Source organism: Tachypleus tridentatus, unplaced genomic scaffold (genome assembly GCF_004210375.1).
Source record: "Tachypleus tridentatus isolate NWPU-2018 unplaced genomic scaffold, ASM421037v1 Hic_cluster_2, whole genome shotgun sequence".
NCBI classification, from domain to species: Eukaryota; Metazoa; Arthropoda; class Merostomata; order Xiphosura; family Limulidae; genus Tachypleus; species Tachypleus tridentatus.
The window spans coordinates 67002676-67011898 of record NW_027467782.1 but is presented as its reverse complement, the minus strand read 5'-3'; positions in this window follow the sequence as shown (position 1 = coordinate 67011898).

The following is a 9223-nucleotide window of genomic DNA, read 5'->3' as shown; positions in this document are numbered from 1 at the left end:
TTTCTTATTTGGACTTATTGTGACTAACACTCGATAATTTCTAATTTACACTTATTGTAACTGACACTCGATAATTTCTAATTTACACTTATTGTGACTAACACTCGATAATTTCTCATTTGGACTTATTGTGACTAACACTCGATAATTTTTAATTTGGACTTATTGTAACTGACACTCGATAATTTCTAATTTGGACTTATTGTAACTAACACTCGATAATTTTAATTTACACTTATTGTGAATAACACTCGATAATTTCTAATTTAGACTTATTGTGACTAACACTCGATAATTTCTCATTTACAATTATTGTAACTAACACTCGATAATTTCTAATTTAGACCTATTGTGACTAACACTCGATAATTTCTAATTTACACTTATTGTGACTAACACTCGATAATTTCTAATTTGGACTTATTGTAACTAACACTCGATAATTTCTAATTTGAACTTATTGTAACTAACACTCGATAATTTTTAATTTACACTTATTGTGAATAATTCTCGATAATTTCTAATTTGGACTTATTGTAACTGACACTCGATAATTTCTAATTTGGACTTATTGTGACTAACACTCGATAATTTCTAATTTACACTTATTGTGACTAACACTCGATAATTTCTAATTTACACTTATTGTGACTAACACTCGATAATTTCTCATTTGGACTTATTGTGACTAACACTCGATAATTTCTCATTTGGACTTATTGTAACTAACACTCGATAATTTCTCATTTACACTTATTGTGACTAACACTCGATAATTTCTCATTTGGACTTATTGTGACTAACACTCGATAATTTCTCATTTGGACTTATTGTGACTAACACTCGATAATTTCTCATTTGGACTTATTGTAACTGACACTCGATAATTTCTTATTTGGACTTATTGTGAGTAACACTCGATAATTTCTAATTTGGACTTATTGTGACTAACACTCGATAATTTCTCATTTGGACTTATTGTAACTGACACTCGATAATTTCTTATTTGGACTTATTGTGACTAACACTCGATAATTTCTCATTTGGACTTATTGTGACTAACACTCGATAATTTCTCATTTGGACTTATTGTAACTGACACTCGATAATTTCTCATTTGGACTTATTGTGACTAACACTCGATAATTTCTAATTTGGACTTATTGTGACTAACACTCGATAATTTCTAATTTGGACTTATTGTGACTAACACTCGATAATTTCTAATTTACACTTATTGTAACTGACACTCGATAATTTCTAATTTACACTTATTGTAACTGACACTCGATAATTTCTAATTTACACTTATTGTGACTAACACTCGATAATTTCTCATTTGGACTTATTGTGACTAACACTCGATAATTTTTAATTTGGACTTATTGTAACTGACACTCGATAATTTCTAATTTGAACTTATTGTAACTAACACTCGATAATTTTTAATTTAGACTTGTTGTGAATAATTCTCGATAATTTGTAATTTAGACTAATTGTGACTAACACTCGATAATTTCTCATTTACACTTATTGTGACTAACACTCGATAATTTCTCATTTGGACTTATTGTGACTAACACTCGATAATTTCTCATTTGGACTTATTGTGACTAACACTCGATAATTTCTCATTTGGACTTATTGTAACTGACACTCGATAATTTCTTATTTGGACTTATTGTGACTAACACTCGATAATTTCTAATTTGGACTTATTGTGACTAACACTCGATAATTTCTCATTTGGACTTATTGTAACTGACACTCGATAATTTCTTATTTGGACTTATTGTGACTAACACTCGATAATTTCTCATTTGGACTTATTGTGACTAACACTCGATAATTTCTCATTTGGACTTATTGTAACTGACACTCGATAATTTCTCATTTGGACTTATTGTGACTAACACTCGATAATTTCTAATTTAGACTTATTGTGACTAACACTCGATAATTTCTAATTTAGACTTTTTGTGACTAACACTCGATAATTTCTAATTTACACTTATTGTAACTGACACTCGATAATTTCTAATTTACATTTATTGTAACTGACACTCGATAATTTATAATTTACACTTATTGTGACTAACACTCGATAATTTCTCATTTGGACTTATTGTGACTAACACTCGATAATTTTTAATTTGGACTTATTGTAACTGACACTCGATAATTTCTAATTTGAACTTATTGTAACTAACACTCGATAATTTTTAATTTAGACTTGTTGTGAATAATTCTCGATAATTTCTAATTTAGACTAATTGTGACTAACACTCGATAATTTCTCATTTACAATTATTGTAACTAACACTCGATAATTTCTAATTTAGACTTATTGTGACTAACACTCGATAATTTCTAATTTACACTTATTGTGACTAACACTCGATAATTTCTCATTTGGACTTATTGTAACTGACACTCGATAATGTCTTATTTGGACTTATTGTGACTAACACTCGATAATTTCTCATTTGGACTTATTGTAACTGACACTCGATAATTTCTAATTTGGACTTATTGTAACTGACACTCGATAATTTCTAATTTGGACTTATTGTGACTAAGACTCGATAATTTCTCATTTAGACTTTTTGTGACTAACACTCGATAATTTCTAATTTACACTTATTGTAACTGACACTCGATAATTTCTAATTTGGACTTATTGTAACTGACACTCGATAATTTCTAATTTACACTTATTGTGACTAACACTCGATAATTTCTCATTTGGACTTATTGTGACTAACACTCGATAATTTTAATTTGGACTTATTGTAACTGACACTCGATAATTTCTAATTTGAACTTATTGTAACTAACACTCGATAATTTTTCATTTACACTTATTGTGAATAATTCTCGATAATTTCTAATTTGGACTTATTGTGACTAACACTCGATAATTTCTCATTTACACTTATTGTAACTAACACTCGATAATTTCTAATTTAGACCTATTGTGACTAACACTCGATAATTTCTAATTTACACTTATTGTGACTAACACTCGATAATTTCTCATTTGGACTTATTGTAACTGACACTCGATAATTTCTAATTTACACTTATTGTGACTAACACTCGATAATTTCTAATTTGGACTTATTGTAACTAACACTCGATAATTTCTTATTTACACTTATTGTGACTAACACTCGATAATTTCTAATTTGGACTTATTGTGACTAACACTCGATAATTTCTCATTTGGACTTATTGTAACTAACACTCGATAATTTCTCATTTACACTTATTGTGACTAACACTCGATAATTTCTCATTTGGACTTATTGTGACTAACACTCGATAATTTCTCATTTGGACTTATTGTGACTAACACTCGATAATTTCTAATTTGGACTTATTGTAACTGACACTCGATAATTTCTTATTTGGACTTATTGTGACTAACACTCGATAATTTCTCATTTGGACTTATTGTAACTGACACTCGATAATTTCTAATTTACACTTATTGTGACTAACACTCGATAATTTCTCATTTGGACTTATTGTGACTAACACTCGATAATTTCTAATTTGGACTTATTGTAACTGACACTCGATAATTTCTAATTTGAACTTATTGTAACTAACACTCGATAATTTTTAATTTACACTTATTGTGAATAATTCTCGATAATTTCTAATTTAGACTAATTGTGACTAACACTCGATAATTTCTCATTTACACTTATTGTAACTAACACTCGATAATTTCTAATTTAGACCTATTGTGACTAACACTCGATAATTTCTAATTTACACTTATTGTGACTAACACTCGATAATTTCTAATTTGGACTTATTGTAACTAACACTCGATAATTTCTAATTTGAACTTATTGTAACTAACACTCGATAATTTTAATTTACACTTATTGTGACTAACACTCGATAATTTCTAATTTTGGACTTATTGTAACTGACACTCGATAATTTCTAATTTGGACTTATTGTGACTAACACTCGATAATTTCTAATTTACACTTATTGTGACTAACACTCGATAATTTCTAATTTACACTTATTGTGACTAACACTCGATAATTTCTCATTTGGACTTATTGTGACTAACACTCGATAATTTCTCATTTGGACTTATTGTAACTAACACTCGATAATTTCTCATTTACACTTATTGTGACTAACACTCGATAATTTCTCATTTGGACTTATTGTGACTAACACTCGATAATTTCTCATTTGGACTTATTGTGACTAACACTCGATAATTTCTCATTTGGACTTATTGTAACTGACACTCGATAATTTCTTATTTGGACTTATTGTGACTAACACTCGATAATTTCTAATTTGGACTTATTGTGACTAACACTCGATAATTTCTCATTTGGACTTATTGTAACTGACACTCGATAATTTCTTATTTGGACTTATTGTGACTAACACTCGATAATTTCTCATTTGGACTTATTGTGACTAACACTCGATAATTTCTCATTTGGACTTATTGTGACTAACACTCGATAATTTCTAATTTAGACTTATTGTGACTAACACTCGATAATTTCTAATTTAGACTTTTGTGACTAACACTCGATAATTTCTAATTTACACTTATTGTAACTGACACTCGATAATTTCTAATTTACATTTATTGTAACTGACACTCGATAATTTCTAATTTACACTTATTGTGACTAACACTCGATAATTTCTCATTTGGACTTATTGTGACTAACACTCGATAATTTCTCATTTGGACTTATTGTAACTGACACTCGATAATTTCTTATTTGGACTTATTGTGACTAACACTCGATAATTTCTCATTTGGACTTATTGTAACTGACACTCGATAATTTCTAATTTGGACTTATTGTAACTGACACTCGATAATTTCTAATTTGGACTTATTGTGACTAACACTCGATAATTTCTAATTTAGACTTTTTGTGACTAACACTCGATAATTTCTAATTTACACTTATTGTAACTGACACTCGATAATTTCTAATTTACATTTATTGTAACTGACACTCGATAATTTCTAATTTACACTTATTGTGACTAACACTCGATAATTTCTCATTTGGACTTATTGTGACTAACACTCGATAATTTTTAATTTGGACTTATTGTAACTGACACTCGATAATTTCTAATTTGAACTTATTGTAACTAACACTCGATAATTTTTCATTTACACTTATTGTGAATAATACTCGATAATTTCTAATTTAGACTTATTGTGACTAACACTCGATAATTTCTCATTTACAATTATTGTAACTAACACTCGATAATTTCTAATTTAGACCTATTGTGACTAACACTCGATAATTTCTAATTTACTCTTATTGAGACTAACACTCGATAATTTCTCATTTGGACTTATTGTAACTGACATTCGATAATTTCTAATTTACACTTATTGTGACTAACACTCGATAATTTCTAATTTGGACTTATTGTAACTAACACTCGATAATTTCTTATTTACACTTATTGTGTCTAACACTCGATAATTTCTCATTTGGACTTATTGTGACTAACACTCGATAATTTCTCATTTCGACTTATTGTAACTGACACTCGATAATTTCTAATTTGGACTTATTGTAACTGACACTCGATAATTTCTAATTTGGACTTATTGTGACTAACACTCGATAATTTCTAATTTAGACTTTTTGTGACTAACACTCGATAATTTCTAATTTGGACTTATTGTGACTAACACTCGATAATTTCTCATTTGGACTTATTGTAACTAACACTCGATAATTTCTCATTTACACTTATTGTGACTAACACTCGATAATTTCTCATTTGGACTTATTGTGACTAACACTCGATAATTTCTCATTTGGACTTATTGTGACTAACACTCGATAATTTCTAAATTGGACTTATTGTAACTGACACTCGATAATTTCTTATTTGGACTTATTGTGACAACACTCGATAATTTCTAATTTACATTTATTGTAACTGACACTCGATAATTTATAATTTACACTTATTGTGACTAACACTCGATAATTTCTCATTTGGACTTATTGTGACTAACACTCGATAATTTTTAATTTGGACTTATTGTAACTGACACTCGATAATTTCTAATTTGAACTTATTGTAACTAACACTCGATAATTTTTAATTTACACTTATTGTGAATAATTCTCGATAATTTCTAATTTAGACTAATTGTGACTAACACTCGATAATTTCTCATTTACAATTATTGTAACTAACACTCGATAATTTCTAATTTAGACCTATTGTGACTAACACTCGATAATTTCTAATTTACACTTATTGTGACTAACACTCGATAATTTCTAATTTGGACTTATTGTAACTAACACTCGATAATTTCTAATTTGAACTTATTGTAACTAACACTCGATAATTTTTAATTTACACTTATTGTGAATAATTCTCGATAATTTCTAATTTGGACTTATTGTAACTGACACTCGATAATTTCTAATTTGGACTTATTGTGACTAACACTCGATAATTTCTAATTTACACTTATTGTGACTAACACTCGATAATTTCTAATTTACACTTATTGTGACTAACACTCGATAATTTCTCATTTGGACTTATTGTGACTAACACTCGATAATTTCTCATTTGGACTTATTGTAACTAACACTCGATAATTTCTCATTTGGACTTATTGTGACTAACACTCGATAATTTCTCATTTGGACTTATTGTGACTAACACTCGATAATTTCTCATTTGGACTTATTGTGACTAACACTCGATAATTTCTAATTTGGACTTATTGTAACTGACACTCGATAATTTCTTATTTGGACTTATTGTGAGTAACACTCGATAATTTCTAATTTGGACTTATTGTGACTAACACTCGATAATTTCTCATTTGTAATTATTGTAACTGACACTCGATAATTTCTTATTTGGACTTATTGTGACTAACACTCGATAATTTCTCATTTGGACTTATTGTGACTAACACTCGATAATTTCTTATTTGGACTTATTGTGACTAACACTCGATAATTTCTCATTTGGACTTATTGTAACTGACACTCGATAATTTCTAATTTGAACTTATTGTAACTAACACTCGATAATTTTTAATTTACACTTATTGTGTCTAACACTGGATAATTTCTGATTTGGACTTATTGTAACTGACACTCGATAATGTCTTATTTGGACTTATTGTGACTAACACTCGATAATTTCTCATTTGGACTTATTGTAACTGACACTCGATAATTTCTAATTTGGACTTATTGTAACTGACACTCGATAATTTCTAATTTGGACTTATTGTGACTAACACTCGATAATTTCTAATTTAGACTTTTTGTGACTAACACTCGATAATTTCTAATTTACACTAATTGTGACTAACACTCGATAATTTCTCATTTGGACTTATTGTGACTAACACTCGATAATTTCTCATTTGGACTTATTGTAACTAACACTCGATAATTTCTCATTTACACTTATTGTGACTAACACTCGATAATTTCTCATTTGGACTAATTGTAACTAACACTCGATAATTTCTCATTTGGACTTATTGTGACTAACACTCGATAATTTCTAATTTGGACTTATTGTGACTTGACACTCGATAATTTCTTATTTGGACTTATTGTGACAACACTCGATAATTTCTAATTTACATTTATTGTAACTGACACTCGATAATTTCTAATTTACACTTATTGTGACTAACACTCGATAATTTCTCATTTGGACTTATTGTGACTAACACTCGATAATTTCTAATTTGGACTTATTGTAACTGACACTCGATAATTTCTAATTTGGACTTATTGTAACTAACACTCGATAATTTCTAATTTACACTTATTGTGAATAACACTCGATAATTTCTAATTTAGACTTATTGTGACTAACACTCGATAATTTCTCATTTACACTTATTGTGACTAACACTCGATAATTTCTAATTTAGACCTATTGTGACTAACACTCGATAATTTCTAATTTACACTTATTGTGACTAACACTCGATAATTTCTAATTTGGACTTATTGTAACTAACACTCGATAATTTTCAATTTGAACTTATTGTAACTAACACTTGATAATTTTTAATTTACACTTATTGTGAATAATTCTCGATAATTTCTAATTTGGACTTATTGTAACTGACACTCGATAATTTCTAATTTGGACTTATTGTGACTAACACTCGATAATTTCTAATTTGGACTTATTGTGACTAACACTCGATAATTTCTCATTTGGACTTATTGTGACTAACACTCGATAATTTCTCATTTGGACTTATTGTAACTAACACTCGATAATTTCTCATTTACACTTATTGTGACTAACACTCGATAATTTCTCATTTGGACTTATTGTGACTAACACTCGATAATTTCTCATTTGGACTTATTGTGACTAACACTCGATAATTTCTCATTTGGACTTATTGTAACTGACACTCGATAATTTCTTATTTGGACTTATTGTGACTAACACTCGATAATTTCTAATTTGGACTTATTGTGACTAACACTCGATAATTTCTCATTTGGACTTATTGTAACTGACACTCGATAATTTCTTATTTGGACTTATTGTGACTAACACTCGATAATTTCTCATTTGGACTTATTGTGACTAACACTCGATAATTTCTTATTTGGACTTATTGTGACTAACACTCGATAATTTCTTATTTGGACTTATTGTGACTAACACTCGATAATTTCTCATTTGGACTTATTGTGACTAACACTCGATAATTTCTCATTTAGACTTATTGTGACTAACACTCGATAATTTCTAATTTATACTTATTGTGACTAACACTCGATAATTTCTAATTTACACTTATTGTGACTAACACTCGATAATTTCTAATTTGGACTTATTGTAACTAACACTCGATAATTTCTAATTTGGACTTATTGTGACTAACACTCGATAATTTCTCATTTGGACTTATTTTAACTAACACTCGATAATTTCTAATTTGGACTTATTGTGACTAACACTCGATAATTTCTAATTTGGACTTATTGTAACTAACACTCGATAATTTCTAATTTGGACTTATTGTAACTAACACTCGATAATTTCTCATTTGGACTTATTGTGACTAACACTCGATAATTTCTAATTTACACTTATTGTGACTAACACTCGATAATTTCTCATTTGGACTTATTGTAACTAACAATCGATAATTTCTTATTTGGAC